The sequence below is a fragment of the Mauremys mutica genome, chromosome 7, assembly GCF_020497125.1.
Source record: "Mauremys mutica isolate MM-2020 ecotype Southern chromosome 7, ASM2049712v1, whole genome shotgun sequence".
Taxonomy (NCBI): domain Eukaryota; kingdom Metazoa; phylum Chordata; order Testudines; family Geoemydidae; genus Mauremys; species Mauremys mutica.
The window spans coordinates 11561860-11582813 of NC_059078.1; positions in this window are offsets into that span (position 1 = coordinate 11561860).

A 20954-nucleotide genomic window follows, 5' to 3' on the forward strand; every position below is an offset into this window, starting at 1 on the left:
ATGACAGAACAAGGAGTAATGGGCTCAAGTTGCAGTGGGGGGAGGTTTAGGTTGTATATTCGGAAAAACTTTTTCACTAGGAGGGTGGTGAAGCACTAGAATGGGTTACCTAGGGAGGTGGTAGAATCCCCTTCCTTAAAGGTTTTTAAGGTCAGGCTTGATAAAGCCCTGGCTGGGATAGTTTAGTTGGGAATTGGTCCTGCTTTGAGCAGGGGGTTGGACTAGATGACCTCCTGAGGTCCTTTCCAACCCTGAGATTCTATGATTCTATGAAAGCATGTTAACTAGAATATTTCACAGTGGAAGAAATCTCCCTTTAATAGCATGATTAATACAAATCTTTTTGAAAAAATCATATGCTTACCAGAGATGATAGAAGAATACTTCCGAAGGGCTTTCAGCTGTGAGAAAAGAGTATATATAATTATGTACTCGTATGTACCAAACTATATAAGACTGCATAAAAGATTCAAGATAGTCAAACATTCAGAAAAAGAATATACTTAAGCGGCCAAAGGAAAGAAGATGTGATCAGATTAATGCATTAGAATATGCATTCCTGACATGTCACTCTTCTATTACTGTGGCAAAATCAAATTAATTACATTAGCAATACTGTTGCTAGAGAAGAGGCCAGGGCAAATTCTCCAAGCTGTAGCTGGAAGACTCATTAATTGGGCTGAGGCAAAATCAACCAAGAAATTGTCTATCCTTCAGAGGGACACATGCAAGCTATTACTAGGGAAAGAGACGAAAAGCTCTAGCTGCAGATTTCTGGAAATGGATTTGTTTTAAAGTTATAACAACTTTCACCAAGACAGCACCTTTGATCTGCAGATCTCAGGTTGCTTTTCAAATTTAATTAATCCTCACAGCTGTGGGCTGTGTGAAATCCTCAGATTTTTGTTAGCATTGATATGTCAAGCATCGGCCCTGATTTTTGAGGTGCTGATCACTCACAACTCCCACTGTCACACCCCAATGGCTTCTCCCTCAGGGAGTCCCCGGGGAAGGCAGATCCACATTGTATGTGGCTAATGCTGTTGCAAGCATCGCAAAGCATTCTGGGGACGGTCAAAGGTGTGTGAGTGGGGTATGGAAGATTCCTTTGCAGGAGTACGAGAGGCCAAGGGGGGGTGCGGAGAAAGAAAAAAGGAGAGAACGGGTTAACTCGGCACTTTAGCTAGCTCTGTGTGAAGATAAGATGCTGGCCCCAGCCCAAGGTCATAGGCTTAATGAGAAATCTACAGCTGCCCAGTCGTGAGAAGAGGAAAACTAAGTGGAGCAAAGCTGCAAAGATAGCAGCGAAAACAGAGTGAATGAGGGGGCGACGGTGAAGGCCAACAGAAGGGAAAACAAATTCTCCAGAGCCAGTGTGTTTTGGGCAGCCAAGAAGGCCACAGCAAGCTGATTGGGACTGGTACAAAGAGCACCAGGCATAGAGGGCCCTGGATGACGACACCCCAAAGGAACCCAGGACTTAAAAACCCTCCCAAGAGCTGGACCAATTTGGAGATTACAGTGGATTCCCTGGATGACCTGGGCCCAGGGCAAGAACTCCCGTCCACCCAGGGGCGGCTCTACAAATTTGGCCTCCCAAGCAGTCATGCGCAGGAGGTGCCCCCGAGCCCCGGGAGCAGCGGATCTCCCGCGGGCATGACTGCGGAGGGTCCGCTGGTCGCGTGGCTCGGCTGGACCTCCCGCAGCTGCGGACGGTTCGCTGGTCCGGCGGCTCCGGTTGAGCTGCCGCAGGCATGCCTGCGGGAGGTCCAGCCGAGCCGCGGGACCAGCGAACCGTCCGCAGTCATGCCTGCGGGAGGTCCACTGGAGCCGCCGGCCGAGCGTCCCCTCCGCAGTCATGCCTGCGGCAGGTCCGCTGCTCCCGGGGCTCCGGTAGACCTCCCGCAGGCATGACTGCGGCAGGTCCGCCGGCCCAGCCTGCCGCCCCCCCGGGAAAGGGCCGCCCCAGGCGGGTGCTTGCCCCGCTGGGCTCTGGAGCCGGCCCTGCGTCCACCCCTCCCCCTCTTCTTCTTATGTTACACCCAGGCCTAGCCAGTCTTGGGTAATGCATGTGTGCGTATGAAAGTGGGTTAGGGCTTGGGGCTCTAGTGCTTGCTTTCTTCCCCGAGTGACGTGGGAGCATTCCCAACACTTTCTGCTGTATTTTATTATTTTATTAATAAGGCTTTAAAATTTAAACACTTGGTGTGTTATGTCATCTCCTCCCCAAATGGTCTTGTGGCATCAGCCTGATCACCTGATGCTCCAGGCAGATTGGTAACTAAAATCTGTCACACCACTGAAGTAAAATTAGACTATGAGTATTCAGCATCTCTCAGGATCAGGCTCATAAACCAGCGTATTTGGGGTTGCCAGGTCTCATTCCACCAGCGTCTATAGGGAATTTTGCATTTACACTAATCTAAAACCCCCAAATATTCTTCACATACTGGCTAAATAGAAGAGTCAGCTGCTATATATCCACATAGTTCCATTGACTTAAGTGGGGTTGAACCAATATACAGCAGCTGAGAATTTGGCCCAATGAAGAAAGTGAGTTTCATAATCCCCTTCCACCACACGCACTTGTCCTCTCACTGAGAGACCCTGATATTTCCCCTTATCTGGTGCCATCTTCGTGGGTGATATAGGGGTACAACTCTCCTCCTACATCTCTTGGAATGTTGTCTCATTCTCTTCCCCAGAGAGATGTCTTTAGGGTGGCAGCATAGCATTCTGCCTTTCTAAGTTATTGCTGGTCAGCAAATTGTTGTGTGTCCCTCTCTAATCCAATGGAAAAAGCTTTGGAAAAGTAGGTAGCCTGATCTTTAATGAGCCTGGATCTTACTGTAATGTCTCTGAGAGCCCTCTCATACCATGATGTGGAACTGACTTATTACTGAGATGGGTCAGTTTGCTACTTCACTTTAATGGCATTCTGGATTTTGCTTAACTGTCTGCCAGCACAGTGCTGGCCAGAGCCACCTTGCCTAGCTTATCCGCACGTTCTTGTTTGCTCAAGCAACTTTTGTCTTGATGTCTTGCCGCAAACAAGAAATACAGTTAAAGTGGGACAAAACTACTTTATAAAGAAAAGTTGAAGCATATTTTTAAATATTTCACAACACCCAGTGGAGAAAAGAAAAGATGAGGGCTATCGGTCAATCTGTGAAATTCCACTTGGCTTATTCAGCACAGGTGTTTAATTGCAATACATTGGAAAAGGTCTCAGTGCTCAATGGTCTCAAACTAATTCTATCATCTGTACAGGGGAATGGTGGTCGTGGTCCATTTTCACCGAACTATAAAATAAAACATGTAGGAATACTAATGGTTGTAAGTTCTACTAGAAGTGATTGGGTGACTCAGAAAATTGGGGATGGAAATTGGAACTTCAATATCCAGATACATACCAAAGTCAAAAATCTGTTTTGTATCCAGTGGAAGTTGATATTTTCTTGACCATAAGAACGGCCATACTGGGTCAGACCAAAGGTCCATCTAGCCCAGTATCCTGTCTCCCGACAGTGGCCAATGCCAGGTTCCCCAGAGGGAATGAACAGAATAGGTAATCATCAAGTGACCCATCTCCTGTTGCCCCTTCTCAGCTTCTGACAATCAGACACCATCTCTTCCCATTCTGGCTAATACCCTTTGAGAGACCTATTCTCCATGAATTTATCTAGTTCTTTTTTTAACCCTGTTATAATCTTGGCCTTTACAACATACTCTGGCAAAAAGTTCCACAGGTTGACTGTGCATTGTGTGAAGAAATACTTCCTTTTGATTGTTTTAAACCTACTGCCTATTAATCTCATTTGGTGACCCCTTGTTCTTGTGTTATGCGAAGGAGTAAATAGCACTTCCTTGTATTCTGTGCTTCTTGATTATAGGGTGACCAGACAGCAAGTGTGAAACATCGGGACAGGGGGGTGGGGGGGTAATAGAAGCCTATATAAGAAAAAGACACAAAAATCAGGACTGTCCCTATAAAATCAGGACATCTGGTCTCCCTACTTGATTATCTTAGTATATTTATTTATTCCTACATTTAGTTTTCAGCACAATTCTTTTCATAGGCAAAGCCCTATGATTGGGCCCTTAAAGGAGGGACAGCATGAACTCTCATTAAATCATTCTGAAAGTTTACCAAAGCTATGTAAAAACTGAGAAGAAATTGTCCCCGAGGACACACAAATGTAGTATAATCTTAGTTCATTTTCGGCCAAGCACTGACCTGTGCAAATTGGCAGGAGTTCCAAGGGGTCCATGCCCATTGGTACAGTTTTGTGTTTCATATATACATATATAATTTCTTACAGTCAGAAATAGATCTGAGCAAGCAAGAAGCATTTATCACATTGAAGAATTTTTTAAAAAAAGTTATGATGCCATGAATTAACATAACAGTGGGGGGTGACTGTACAGGGGGAGCAGTTCTAACCTCTAGAAAAGGGATCTACACTACATGAGCAGGGCTCTACCAAATTCACAACCATGAAAAACGCGTCATGGACCATGAAATCTGGTCTCCCCTCATGAAATCTAGCCTTCTATGTGGTTTTACCCTATACTATACAGATTTCACAGGGGAGACCAGGGTTTCTCAAATTGGAGGTCCTGACCCAAAAGGGAGTTGAGGGGTAGGGGGTGTCGCAATGTTATTTTAAAGGAGTTGCGGTATTGCCACCATTACTTTTGTATTGTCTTCAGAACTGGGCAGCCGGAGAATGGCGGGTGTTGGCCGGGCACCCAGCACTGAAGGCAGTGCCGCCACTACCAGCAGTGTAGAAGTAAGGGAAGCAGTACCACAATGCTCCCCCCAATAACTTTGTGATCCCCCCATTCCTTTTTGTGTCAGGACCCCTAAAATCACAACACCATGAAATTTCAGATTTAAATAGCTGAAATCATGAAAATGATGATTTAAAAAATCCGATGACCATGAACTTGACCAAAAAGAACCATGAATTTGGTGGGCTCCTAGTCACGGAAGATCTCTCAGGGTATGTCTACCCTGCAATTAAACACCGGTGGCTGGCCCATGTCAGCTGAAATGGACTTGCGGGGCTCGGGCTAGTAGGCTGTTTAATCATGGTAATGTAAACCATTGTATGTACACTGAAAAGCCATATGCACTAAATAAGATTTCAGACTTGGATCAGTTAAATTGCTGTGTCTTCCACACAGAAAACAAGTGAATGGTGAATGTGAATTGTAGATTTGAGGCTCAGACTGGAGCCCAGGCTCTGGGACTTTTGTGGGGTCCTTGAACCTGGAGTTCAGCCTGAGCCCGAACATCTTCACTGCAATTAAACAACCCTGTGGCCTGACACAGCTGTAGTCAGCCAATCAGCTGACACGGACCAGCCAGTGGTGTTTAATTGCAGTGTAGCCATACCCTCATACTCTAGGCTGGACAGGAAATGACTATCAGACCGCTCAAAAGATTCTCCCAAGCAATGTTAACTGCTACAGGGTTTCAATAATTCTTCCACCCCTCAATAGCAATAATTTTAAAGGAAACAATCGTTTTGGGTATATGAACTCTCAGACTATACCCTCTCGCAAAGAGAATTCTTTGAAGACATCTTGCTTTGAAGAATGACTTTCTATGGCTGTTATTAGTATGAATTTATAATTGTTAAAATAAAACCCTCTGATTTTATCAGCTGTGCACTTTACACTAGCCTTTGCCTTCGTCTATACTTCCATTCAGATGGAAGCCTTTTACAGGGTCTTTACAGATAGTTTAAAAAAATCACTGCTAAATAAATCCATGATGTGGAAAGAATCCATTAAAGAGCTGCAAAAGGCAAAAACAACCCCCCTCTCCCAAACCCCATAATGTTTGATTATTTTTTTTAATGAATTCACTTCAGACATGGTTGCACCTGTGATGGGATGGGCAAAACCAAGTCTCCTTGAAGTAACAGGTCTGCTCTAGGTACACTTCCAGGCCCGCCAATAGGGGTGGGCAAAGGGCGCAATTGTGCAGGGGCCCAGGCGGTAATGGCGGCTGGGAGCCCTGGCTCCTTTTAAATTCCCCGGGTGGGCCGCAGAGCTCCCAGGAACGTGCTACTGCTCCGGGGCCAGGCCCCATGGGGTTGGTCCCAGAAGTGACGGATTCGTCACTTCCACCCTGGGCCCTGCCCTCCCTAAGGACAGCCCTGGCCCTGGGAACTGGAATTCCTGTTGGTGGGCCTGTACACTTCTCTCTCCCTATGCACATGGGCAATGAGAGTGGTTGGTGAGGAGCTAGGAGGAGGAGAACATCGGTGGGAAGTAGACTTCCACACACAGCTTCCAAGGACTGGGTTAAATGCCAGCTTGGTGAGGTTGATTCTTATGTTTGTTTTTGCTTAGGGTAACCTGCTTTGATTCCTGGTTACAAAGCTTGATCGAAAGCCCACTGAAGTCAGTGGGAGTCTTCACTTTAATGGACTTTGGATCAATCCTCTAGAGAATTTCTGACAGGAAGAGCTCTCTGATTATTGGTGTGTGATATTTCTGCTGAGTCACTCCACAATCTTACAGCGTCCCATTAGGGTTGCCTGTCTGCACATATCCTAGTGAAGCAACCTGCTACCAACAAGGCTGGCAGAGGCAGCACACACATAGTCAGTAAATATTAAAGAGCATTAGTGAGAAATGAATTTTGAATTGGTGAACATGAGTACTCGCTGTCCCTAGAATGGACAACACTGAGGATGCCACACTCAGGGCAGATTGCAAGAAATAGGGCAGACAATTCCCCCAGAGTGGTGGTTTATTCTATGATTAGATTCACCAAACCATTAACAAGGAGCTTCTGTAGCACCACATTGGTTAACAAAAAGCCAAATACAGTCCCCTTTATGCACTCCAGCCCTTGGCTCCCATCCGGACAAACAGGTCTAATATAGTGAGAGGTTACTGAAAACCCAATTCACCATATATGAGGTTCTACCAATATCAAGGGATCAGACACTTACCCCCAGGTCACTATATATTTCAGACTTTACCCAAATTTCACACTGTCAGCCAATCCTTGGTAAACTAACTAAAGATTTTATTAATAAAAGAGGCTTATGGAATGGCTAAAGAATCATATACATACAAGTGATTTTCAGTGTTCATAAATCAGGATCATAGCAGTGGTGGAGTAGGACTATTGCCTTGTAAAAGTCTCTCTGGTAACTTCCAAAAGATTGGAAGGTCCCCAGTCCATAATTCAAAATACCCCTTTTAGTTGTAAAGCCACAGTCTAGAGCATTGGAGCAGGAATGAGGCAAAATGGAGATGTCTCAGGTGCCTTTTATATGTTCTGCCACGTGCATGGAAAGTTACTGTTCCAAACAAAGCTCAGAGCCCTGGTGGATGGAAAGTTATTGATAAAGATGGAGTCCGAGGTCACATGTTCACATCACATGCCCTTACATGTTTTGCTGAATCATGGGGGGAGGGAGAGGGAGGCATTGGCTCCTTGTTGTCCAAGGTGTCCTCAGGAAAAGCTATCTGGAGAGTTGATTCTTCTTAATGGCCAATCAAGCTTATATAGTTCATTCACAATGGGCTGGTGAGACTGGATGTAAACTACCTTGTGGGTGTCACCCCATGAACAAACACATTTGCGATACAAATACATAGTCAATATTCATAACTTCAGATACAGTGTTGATACATGGATTTAACCAGCATAATCATACTTGATAGATTGTAACTATTCCATTGACACCTTACATGATATACTTTGTATCAAATTTAGTGAAATTGTGCAATAGTGGTAGCAACAATGATATTAATGGTCATCTTCCTTTTCATACAGCAGCACACTCACTATAGAGACCTAATTCTAATTCTAAAAATTACAATTATCCAATTAGAGAACAAAAACAGTATCATGTGATCTAAGTGCAATACTGCCAAAAAGTGCCTATACATTTAAAAAAGGTGAGGCAGGCTTCAAAGAATCATGAGACTGGCTTAAAAATCATGAGTTTAAAAAAATGTATTATTGTTATTTTTAAAGAGGGCTCTTTTACTTTGCCTTCTGTTTTTTCAACTTTTAGGGTTTACTTAGGTCACATTTTCATGCTTTTCTATACAGCCAGGAGGGCTGGAAACTTCCTTTTAAAATAAGCTGAGATTCTGGGTCAATTACCAGTCTCCAGGAACTGGAACGTTAAGTAAAACTTCAAACAGGGCAAGCTTCATGATAAAATCCTGAGAGTTGACAACCACTATAAGTGTCTGATTGGACATTGAATTTTGGCTACTGGATATTTACAATGAATTGCTTGTGCCCAATGGCAACAATGTCATTAGTATTATTTGGCAAATTAACATTTTTGAAAATGGTAAACTACTTGCAGGAAACTTTCAAACAATTTTGGGTTTAGGTGGATACTTTCCTGTTTGCAGTTTATCCTATATCCAGGATTTATTGCACCCTTCTTGGAAGCATCTCATATTGACCACTCGCAGAGAAGACTACTAGACTACATGGTCTGCTGTCTGATCCAGTATGACAACGTGTCAAAATAGAGACATTTGTTGAATAAATTATTCACTCCAATGTATTAACTTAGCTCTGCAGTGCACCTAGAGTCAAGACAAAGATGATAGGCAGAGATACTTTCATGGGCACAGAATGGCATCAGTTGAGAAACAAAAAAGTCCCAGAGATTTGTTTAAATGGAGTAGTTTTCCATAATACTATGTAGTAAAGAGCCTGAAATTGTCAGATTTAGGACACTGCAGTAAAATTTTGTGAGGGATTTCAAACTGGAGAACAGCCCCTCATCAACTTCCAAATCACACTCTTTGCATCATGCAATACCTTTGCCATGTTTGCAATCTTAAGTATACAGTATTATGCAGATTTGAGTACCAATCCATAATGATTTGAAGTCAGTAGAAGGACTCTTGTTGACTTCAATGGGCTTTGGTTTTGGACCTGACAATCAAATCCAAACCACATCAAAACACCCTCCAAAATAATTTGTAGCTAAAATAGTATAGCAAAGTAAACTTGATGCTCTGTTAAGAATCACAAGATCAGTGTAATTTTAGTGACTTGATTAAATAACAGGGGTTTTATATGGTTTAAATGAGATTAGAATCAAGTCCAAAACCTTTTTGTCTCTAGCATCAGTCTTTATGATCTGCCATCTTTTGGTGTGAGAAGTTCTTCTGCTTACAGTGACACTTGTTTGACTCACACTACTAGATAGGAACACCCTTTGATTGATTAATTTTTATTACAAAATGTTAAGGGGGTGTTTTAGCTGAGCATAGAATGCAGGATCAGGCCATTTAAAAGCCAACAGTACTTCTGAAGGATATTTATTAAACAATGGAGAACTTTGAAGTGAAGCCAGGTCTCTTGATTTTGGATGATAGCACTGGCTCTTGGCTAAATAATAGTGTTGCTGTCACTCTGGTGTCATCTATTATATTCTATGTAATCTGATGAATAATATTATAGATGGTCACAGCCATCTATAAACATAATAAATCTTTGTTAGCTTTCAAGGTTAAAAAGTGTCAGAGTTAATAACAGGTGTTAACTTTTTTCCCCAGAATGACTTGATAGATGTGTTGAGTTTTCCACACTAATTTCCAATTAAAATATTAATATTAATATATTTAATTATAAAGATTTTAAAACCAAAATAGATCTTTGAAATTTGGAGAAATATTACTATTTGCCTTACTTTTGTTTCCCTTGGACACAACTTTGTCTATAATTCTGGACATAAAAGAGAAACAAAAAGCTATTATAATTGACACCATAAATATACTTTCAAATGGATGATTGTAATTGTGACTATCCTCTTATGCAAAGTAGGTTGAAATATAGCTTTAAGAGTGACTGTACATGAAAGAAAGTTTCTTTGCTCCCTTAAAAACCATTTAGAACAAAATGAATGCTGTTCCATCTCATAAAGACAGATGATTGACATTATATAGTGCATGAAATTTTTTCTTTTCAAAATCATGACATTTTATAATAAAAATGAAGATAATGCTGGGAACCAAGTAATTACACTATATACTCTCCCAACAAAAAATTCCATTGGAAAAACTAAAACAATATGTCTTACAAAGAAGGCAATCAGGTAAAGCTAGATTAGAGAACCCATAGAAGATAAACCACATGCTTTATTATCTCAAATGTGTAAATTTAATTTGCTTTTCTCCCCTATAAATAATTCTTATTTTCCCCTCCATTTTCCGATTCCATGGAGATCAGCTTGTAACAGCTTCATTTTTCTATTGATCTATTTAATATTTTCTACATTATGCATAATAAAATAATACTAAACAGAATCAGCTATCAATCTTGGCAGTCTTTTCACTTCAGAAAGGAAAGAGATAACACTACTGCAAAAATCTTCTCCCCACGGGGAAAGATGACATTAACATTTTTGTTAGGAGAGGAGTGACTCAAAATTAAATCTTGAAATTACAAGTATTTATCAGGGCCACGTGTAGACGGGGGGAAAGACGTTGAAATAAGTATAATCAACACTGCTTTTCTAAATGCAAGGATAAAAAGGCATTAAAATAAGAGGTTGAGGAAGTCTTCCCCTGGGAATATTTATGGAAAGTGGATAATCTTGGTGGTAAATTGAAAACAGGCTATGCAATATCAGGTGCACATGAAGAGCTTTTTTAATATCAGAGTTAAGTTCTGGGTAATATAATCTTCCCTTTTAAAGAAACTCCCATTCAAAAGTGAGTGAAGGGTGTCTCCTCGCAAAGATGTCCTTTATTATATGTGAAATGGTACATTATTGACTAAGTTCTGCACAGCTGGACAAGGAAAGGAGCAATGCCACTTGCTAAATAAACTGACGAACTACTTTGGTTGTATGTTTTTTAATGGGCTTTGTCCCCAGAAATGCACAAAGAAAGTTATACTGCATGTATTTATAGCACAGCACATAAAGAGACCTTCAAAATATAGCAGCCCAGAGAGATGCTGCAGTCAATGGTACTGGATTAGACAGCAAAAATACAAGGAACTCCTCGAAGAGATGTCCACCTGAAATAGATGCAGAGGCCCAAATATTTCATGTGATCCCATTGCCCGTGAAGTCAATAGCAAAACTCTCTGTGTGTCCAATGGCTTAGGGTCAGGCTCTATGCAGGCAAGATATAGAGGATCTCAGAGGAGCTGGAGGAAGAAATTCTCCTTCCAGTTTGGTGGGTTGGAGTGATGTAAGTGTTACACTGACATATAGGCCTTATATGTCACCTCCTCTGCTCCTGCAGGCTAAGTGCAATTGAAAGGTTCCGAGCCCGTGAACAAAGAGGGAATTTTAAATTTGATTGGCTATTTTTCATTGTGTTGGTTAGTTACTTAAGCCATCCAGTAAGGTCAAAGAGAAAGTACCATGTGACCTATGTACCTTATGAGCACAGCACAGATTTGCAAATTGTGAATATTCTTAATTTGAGAAATACCTTTAGACCAAGAATTATTCACTGAGGAAATTAGCAAATCATTCTGAATAATGAATACAGCTGAGACTATTGCAATCTGTTCATGGGACAATTCATGAACGGGAGAAAAAAGAAAAATATGGTTAAATAAATTATTGATTGTGAATTCTTCACTGAGTGGTGCTCAATCTTATTGCTTTCCTGGATGATACTATTAAAAAAAGCTAGGATGAGATATGCTGATTTTCTGCCATTGGCACACTGCCATCAGAAAGGTGTCTGGCATTCCAAATGAGTCTGGAATCTGACTTAAGTTTCCGGTAGTGTAGCAGATAATAGCAGCACTAATGGTTTCATTCATGATGTTCATCAAGCAAATAATGTACAGGTACCGGCTCTTCAATTTACCTGAGAATAGTTTTGGTACACTGACTTCTGCTAACTATGAATACTGAACATTTAGTCAAGTTAGTCATGAATCTGGGCATTAAAAGAGTAACAGAAGACATTCTAATTGAGATCCATTGAGGCGGCATATCATCAAATGGCCTGATAACTAGGAACTCATATGGATAATGATTAGATCTTTTTTTGTACGATTACCAGAATTGATTTACTATAAAAGAAGTGCAATGAACAAAAATATTAAATCTATAGATGATTTGATCTTGCTAAGCAAAATATCTGATGAGATATATAGCCCTGAGCCAGAGCTCTATTACAGAAGGGATAGATTTAAGCCCCTTATTCACATGGAGTAGTGCCTTATGCCATAAACAGTCCTATTTATTTCAGTGGAATTATTTATGGGGTAAGGTAATACACAAAATGAATAAGGGTATTAGAATCCCTAGACTTGCAGATCTTCTTTCATCAATATGTGTCAAAATAAAGGGTCCTTTCCAGGAATCCTTGTATACCAAAGATTCCCCATGTCTTGAATGGATTTGAACTTCAAGAAAAGGTCTTAGGGCTTGATTCTATGCAAGTCTCCAGACAGCAAAGGTTGCAAGACTGGATATCTGCATGACCAGCATTGGGATTTTGCATTGATTACCCCTAGTGATCAAACCCTGGATTCCAGATTCCACAGGAAACCCAGCTAGCAAGCCAGGAATATGCAAATAAATATAACATTCATACAAAGATCAATGGGGATATTTTTGGGCCCATATCATCTGGTACATCGCAATATAGTAGTTTTTGAAGGTTTCATGTTTCCGAGGTCTGGCTCACAAAAATGCAGCTACCATTTGTAAAGTAGATACAACAGTCTCAAAGTTATGCCTGTCTTTGTCATATCTTGTCACACACTAGATAAGATTGAGGCATCTATCTTCACAAATACTTGTCCAAATCTAAAACTGCCAAGTTCTATTTGAATGCAAATTTGTTATCCGAAATTTGATTTATTGTCATAATATAACTTGAAGTTAATTTTGAGTTGTATTAGTTCAGCCCATAAATGAACATGGTATAAATTTCTAAAAGTGGATAGTGGTTCTGCTTTCAGTGGGAACCATATATAATGTTCTAATATTCAGTAGTTATATAAATTAGAATAGGTCCATTCTCTTTCCATGTTAGTCAATGAAACTATCAGCCTGTTCTTTGGAAATCACAGATCTGAATGTGTCTGACTGAAAAATAAATAATCACCATACAAGCTGTGTGACAAGAAAAATTCTTGAGTTGGTTACTTCATGCCTTTGGCTCTGTCAGACCAACAAAGGCTGGTTTATTGAACAAGAGCCTAATAATCCATAGTTATTTTATACATTGTTTCATTTTGGAATATATGTACGTATGGTTTGTGGGACTTGATTATGATGGATGAACTGACTGGCTGACAGAATTGCTTTTCGATATTAGATAAGGAATTCTTTAGACAGCATCTGATATAAGTTATGATCACATAGATAAAACTGACCTGTGGTCATCTCTTTAACATAAGCAACAGATTTTAGGTGGGCTTTTTTTTCTTTTACCATAAGAAACTATGTGTATTTGCCATTTCCATTCCACCTTTTTGTTTTCTTTTGCTCAACTCCCACTCCTCTGTCTGGGATTTTCGAACACCCCCTTGTATGAAACACCAGCATCTCCAACATACCAAATGGTGTGTAATTGAGTGACTAGGGAGGTTGAAATGTTCTCCAACTGGTTTTTGAATGTTATAATTCTTGATGTCTGATTTGTGTCCATTTATTCTTTTGCATAAAGAATAAATAAACCAGTCGGAGAACACTTCAACCTCCCTGGTCACTCAATTACAGACCTAAAAGTCGCAATTCGTCAACAAAAAGCTACAAAACCAGACTCCAAGAAGAAACTGCAGAATTGGAATTAATTTGCGAACTGGAAATCATTATATTAGGCTTGAATAAAGACTGGGAGTGGTTGGGTCATTACACAAAGTAAAAACTATTTCCCCATGCTAATTTTTCCCCTACTGTTACTCACACCTTCTTGTCAACCGTTTGAAATGGACCATCCTGATTATCACTACTAAAGTTTTTTTTCCTCCTCCGGATAATAGCCCACCTTAATTGATTAGTCTCGTTAGAAGTGGGTTTTAGCCCATGAAAGCTTATGCCCAAATAAATTTGTTAGTCTCTAAGGTGCCACAAGTACTCCTCATTCTTTTTTCTCTGTATCTTGAAATCTTTAAACCATGATTTGCGGACTTCAGTAATTCAGCCAGAGGTTAGGGGATCCATTTCAGGAGTGGGTGGGTCAGATTCTCTGGCCTGCAATGTGCAGGAGATCAGACTAGATGATCACAACGGTCCATTCTGACCGTAAAGTCTAAAAGTGACACACAATGTAAGGCAGAATAGCAGCCAGAGGAGAGAGGATTTTCTCCATCATAAGAGAAATAAAACCAGGCCTTAATTTTTAAAAATGTGAACTAGGACAATTTATAATGAAGTTTTTCAAAGGCAAATTTTTTGTAATATGAGTTCAAAGTTCTTCTGTTGCATTAGTCAGTGGATTTCACAGATCAGAGTTCATGTTGCACTTCCTGTCAGTGCCTGGCTCAAGCTAGGGAAATTAATGATCCAACCAGCGCGCCAAATTTGGTGAGGAATCCTGCCACCTGAGGCATGTTGCGCATACACTAAGAAGTAGAAGTGGATTCTGCATTGACATTATGGACATGTTTTGTATCTTGTTGAAAGTATAGTGTAGTTTGCGACAGTGACATTTCAAGAGCTGTGTGAAGTCCTTGATAATGTTCGACATCATATTTTTTTATTTATGGCCATCCACTGCTATCTAAGTCACTTCAGTGTGACTCATGTAAGATATAGATGGAGTTACACTAACGCAGCAGAGTATTACTATATCATCATCTTTTTTCTGCAAAAAGATCAAAAAAATGTATGTGCTTCTGCTACTCTAACATGAATAATGCCTAGTGGTAAGATTTGTTTTTAGCTTAAAACACGTACTGAAGATCACTTGTTAAATTGCTTAGAAACCAGGAATCTAGATTGCAGCTTCAAGGATCTTTGTATGGCAGATGTTAATCATAAAAAAAGGCCAATAAATGACCTTTTCTTCAGGTTTTTTCCAAGTAAAATACAGTATTGAATTTTTCACCTGATGTATTCCTTGTAAATGTGAAAGTTCACATAGTTGCAGGCAGGTGAATTATATTATATTCTCCACAAATGCAGCCTTGATGACTCAGAGGTATTTGGATACTTGAGAATTACTCATTTTTATTTTTATTTGTTTTGTTTCAGTGTTTTTATCTCAAAATGGCACCATTGTTCTGTATTTTGATGAGAAATATTTGAATATTTTAAATATTTTATATTTGAATATTTTAAATATTTTAATAACATTTTTTTCAGCATATTTGATGATCACAGAGCCCGAATATAGCCCTAAAACACTCATTTGTATTTAACAAATGGCCATTTGAAACCACTCATCAGGGTTAATTCTTCATTCACACGAGTGTAAATCAGGAGGAACTCCATTGTTGTTACAGCAGTGTGACGTGGTGTAAGCAAGGGAAGAATCAGGCCAAAGTTGCTTTTGCTATTATAATTACTTGGCAAATCTTTTTTGTAACTCCATGTGAATGAAAGAGAGAACAATTGCCTGCTTGTCTATTCAGTAGACTAAATTCCACCAACAGCAAAGTGCTTTGTGGGATGCAGAACAGCATGAGACCAAACATCAGAACACATCCAGAATCAATGGGACGAATCCTCCACTGGTGTATATTGACACCGCTTTATTGATGTTAGAGAACCAGCCCTGGTTTACCCCAGCTGAGGATCTGGCCCTGGATTTTTATTCTTGCATAAGGATGAATAAGTGATTACTAACACTGCTTGAACATTGGTAAGTGAAAACGCCTTACAGTCTCCAAGCTCCGAACCAACATTAACTAATTAATCTCTACAACACTCCGGTGAGGTGAGTAAACAAGTATAAAGACCGAACAACAGCAGCCAAAAACTATAGCCTTACAGGGTAATGTACACTAACGACCGCAGGAGCCTGACTCCTGCGATGTAACAGGGGAGCAACTTTTTATAACCCTGCCCCATGTGGAACAATGGAGGCCAGGAAATAAAGTTCAGACACTTGCCAGCACGCCTGTGTCTCATCATTTTATTGCAAACTTCAATCTGTATGGCCTGTCGACATAAAGCATGGCATGAGCTCACTAGCTGATTGGCTGTCATATCAATCAAGTGGAGGAGGTAAATGATTCATATAGTAGCTTGCCAGTTAACTCAGCAGAGGTGCACTGGGGGTGGAGAAGTGGATCAGGAGTTGTTGAGCATCAGTTGTGCGAGCCATGGTGCGGGAAGAAAGCAGGCTGAGTAAAGGAAACCTGGATCAACAGACCCCCACCCCCTTATGTGCTCCGATCTGCTGCTCCACACCCTATCCTGGCAGCCAATGGCAGTAGTGGGGGGAACAGGCCATGATCCCAAACCAGCAAACCATGTTTCCTTGAGCTTGTGTGCAGGGAAGATGTTAATAGGATGTTAATATTGTACCCTATGTAACTGCGCAGGGTTTTGTCCTGTTCTAGGGGATTATATAGCCAATTTGTTAGCACTTTGCTCCTTTTGTCACTCTGTTCAATTTTAATTAAGAAATTAAGGCAACTATTAACTTTCATTTCCTTTTCTGATGTGCTTGAACTTGGTGCTTCCTGGAAGCACCTCGTCTGCCCCCTTGTCAGAGATGAAAAGCACCAGGGAAAGACGTGAGCGATGGGAAAAGCTTGGCAAGCTTGTCAGGCAGCGTCTGCAATCTGCTTCTGCAGTGTGAGTTTTCTCAAAGCTGCATATGCAACATGTCGCTTGCTGATGAGCACTGGCCAATAGGTGAGAAATCGGGTTGCCCTTGCTGAGATGTGTTGGAGAGAAAAAAACACTCAGGGAGTGACTGCACAGGAGGACTGGAGCTCACACAGAGAAATCTCTTGGAAAGAGTGCACAGGCTATGGATACACTACTATCACTGAAGCCAGAAATGTGTTCCTTGCCTTTTCTAGAGGGGACACTATTTAGAGCATATGGACACGTTGAATTAGGAACATGGGAGATCAAATGATGGGTCTGATTTCTAATCTCACTTACCCTGGTGTGAATCAGGAAGTGTTGCCAACTCTTTGATCTTTATTTTTTATTTTTTTATTTTTTATTTTTGCAAATTGCTTGATATTTCTGAAAGCCGCGGCTCCTGGATTACAGGAGAGTCAGACCTTTCATTTAAAATTACCTCAGGTGTCTTAGCGCACAGTACTGTTGGGTGGGATTTCCAGTGGAGCGTAAGGGGGCTAGTTGAAAATCCCTGGGAACTGAATACTTAACTCCCATCAGGGCCTTAAAAATGCCAGGTTTAATGTTTGCATTGATATAGTTGTATTTTCAGCTTAGTATTGATATGATAGAGAGAGAGAGACCCTAAATCAAAAAAGCACTTTATTGTTTAAAGAAATGAACTGATTTCAAATATATACATTTTTGTTAAGCATCTTGACCTTTGAAAAGGCAGATGGGGACGGGAGAGAGGAGGGACCAATGTGCGGTGCTGGAGAAGGCCAGGAGAAGTGGAGAACTTCTATGACCTTTTTGCTATAATTTCTAGAGCAACATAAAATTCTCTTATGTTGGGGTTTCCTTAAACACTTGATACTCAGTCCAAGTAAGCTGGACGGTTGGTTGAAGTTTGCAGATCTTCTGTGTGAAATTGGTTCTGAATGAATCTGGGTTGCTTTGTGGTGTCAGCATGAAACCAGGTGAAATTCTGCAGTTTTTACTTCTTTTTTTTTACCTCTTCTTTGCATTTTCAGGTTTGTTCAAATCTGAAATTCAAGTGAATCCACCCAAATGAAAATTGGAGGAAAGGTTTGTACGTAGCGTAATGGATGTAGATGAGCAGGAAAAGAAGCAAGTGAAAAAGACTACAAAGGGAAAGAAGGGAAGGTTTGTGGGAAGGTAAAGATGTAGTATGATGAAAGGCAAAACATATTGCTGAAGGATTCATTCTCAGGAGATACCTCCAGTGTCAGTGAGTCTGAGATTGTTCGTTTTCTTGGAATTTTCTAAATGATGAAAGTGAAAAGTAAAGCAGATTTTTTTAAAGTGAGAAATACATGTTGATAGTCCATTTGCATAAATGCCAATGGCCTGATCCAAACCCCAATGAAGTAAATGAAAAGACTCCAATTGATGTCATTGGGCTTTGGATCAGGCTTAGCAGCACAGAATGTTGTCTTAAGTTTGAATGAATGAGTTGTAGTAAATTTTTTTTTGCACCAAGTACCAGGCAGAAGGATTCCCTGATGCAAACTCCATTGCTGACAATGAGTGCATGCAGAACAGCAGGTGCAAAAATGCTAAATCTTGTGGTTTATTTACACTGCTTGAGTAAAAGTCTTTTATGACTCATCCCATCATGGGAGAGTGCTTTTCCAAACAAACTGTGCATTTTGCTTTTAGCTCTTCATTTAATATGCCCTTTGTTTGCTTTTGGGTATGTCCTTTATCAAACATTTTTTTAAGACTCTGTGGATTTCTTGTATTGGGGGTAGCCGTGTTAGTCTGTATCCACAAAAACAACAGGGAGTCCGGTGGCACCTTAAATACTAACAGATTTATTTGGGCATAAGCTTTCATGGGTAAGTCCCTTGGTCTGCACCAGTGGGAGCCGCGATTGGCCGGACCTGCGGACGGGGCAGGTAAACAAACCGGCCCAGCCCGCCAAGGGCTTTCCCTACACAAGTGGCGACCTCAGTTTGAGAAACACTGCTTTAAAGGTCCTCTAATGGAATTGGATTTATGCTCAGATCCTGCAAACACTACTTCATTTTGCATTGTGTGTAGTCCCGCTGCTTCCGTGAGGCTACTTATTAGTGTAAAGTTAAGCAGGATCCTAAGTGTTTGCGGGATTTGGGTTTTGGTTGGAACGAAAGGACGACATTGTGAATGTTGGGGTTCACAGCCCCAGATATAGGGCCTGATTCCCATTCACACCAAGGCTCCATTTACACCATTCTGGCAATATAAAAGAGTCTTACTTCTATGCTCTCTTGGGGTACATCTACACAGCAAGCAGAAACCCAAGCAGAGAGTCTCAGAGCCTGGATCTACAGACTTGGGCTCACCCTATGGGAATAAAAATCGCCGTGTAGATGTTCGGACTTGGGCTGGTGCTCCAGCCCTGAAGCCTGCCCCTTCTCTCTGGGTTTCACAGCCTGAGCTCGGGCCCAAGCCCGAACATCTGCACAGCTATTATTAGCACTGTAGTGCCAGCCCGAATCTGTAGCCCAAGACTCTGTGACTCACTGCTGCAGGTTTCTGCTTGCCGTGTAGACATACCATTTGCAGAGTTGCCAGAGAGACATAAAGGGGCCTTAGGGTAAATGAGAGTCAGAACCTCTGTACTGCGTTACCACTGAATTCTCAATTGCCTCTCTCAAGAGTTTTAAGCTTTCGCTGTTGCTGTCCTGTGTAACTGAGTTTTTGAGGGTTGTCCATCGTGAACACTGTAGCATGTCACAAACTTTCAAAGTCATGACAATTCAACAAAAAAAAAAAACCCAAGCTTTTTCTGAGCTCAGGGCAGGCTGTACAGTCATTCTGTTCAGTGTTCTTTAAAGCTTCAAGATAAAAGTGTATTTTAACATTAGCATTAGCATACTCCTACACACGCTCATCTTCTACATCATCCGCCCACTCGCATCCCAATAGCAGAAATGAAAAGGCCAAAGCTTTATTTACTTAACCAAATTATAACAACAAGCCAGCATCAGCCATGATCAGATCATTGCAGTGACTCCTGCGAAGAGTAATGTTTATCACCTTGCCCACAGCAAACTTCTTTGCCATGGGCTATGGTTCTTCCTACTACAGGAGAAGAGAGGGAATATTCAAGTGTTCTGGCAATGATTGCTCTACAGTGCTAAAAGACTTGATCCTAAAAGTATGCTGAGCGCTCGTCACCCCCAGTGAGTCCCTGGGCAATAGTTCACAGAGGATGATCAGATCTGTATTGCCTTTATGTCTGATACAGACAGCACTATCTCTCTAGTTATTCCAGTGCCTGGACAACAGAGGGCTTGGATGAAGAGAAGCTGGCTGGAACTAAATCTGGATAATATGGAAGTGATGCTGCTGGGAAGAAAGAAATATTTTGAGTAACTAGCCAACACTATGACATTTCCTTGTAGTGCGGGCACCTGCCATCTGATAGGGTGGTACACAGCCTACATAATTTGTTGATCTTAGCAAGATTTGTAGGTGCTCAGTATATTCTGGGGATCCATGCCAAATTGTTGCATGTCTGGATGACATGAAGTTAGACACCAAAGCTAAAATGATCACACAATTTTCTCAAAAACAATCCATTTGATATCACTATGCAGGTATGATGCCAGCCTCACCTTAGATATACAATGGAAAGGAACATTTTCTTGTTTATATTGTCAATTTTTGAAAAAAGTCCTGGCTCTTGGAATATTTCTCAGAAGCAAATCTGAATGGCAGTACTGAAAATACAGTACAGCAGTTAATGCGTGTTCATATTAGTATTGGTGTTTTAGCATCTATGAAAATTGTGTGAAACTGTTTATTTGAGGCTTTTGTCTTGAAGCATTGGGGTTCTTTCTGGTAAGTTGCCAGTAGGATCTGACACACTCATGAAGGGTCACTGAAAACCCTCTGAGAAGCAAGAGAGTCCAGCCCCATACTACAGCGGTAATGCTGCACCTGACTGCAATGGGAAAGGGTTGCAAAGGTCTTCACTGTACAGTCAATTGGAAACACTTCCAAACACCTCAGGTCAGAGGGCTATCTGCCAGCTACTGCATCTAGCCACACCGATACACATTGCCTATCCCAAAATCAGGTGTTCCCAAGCCTAGAGAAGTAGCATATTGAAAGGTACTCAGAGAAGACTGTTCTTTTCTACATTCTGAAGTGCTGGAGGGCCACTGAAGCCCTCGTTTAAACCTACCAGTACACCTATCCTCAACCCCT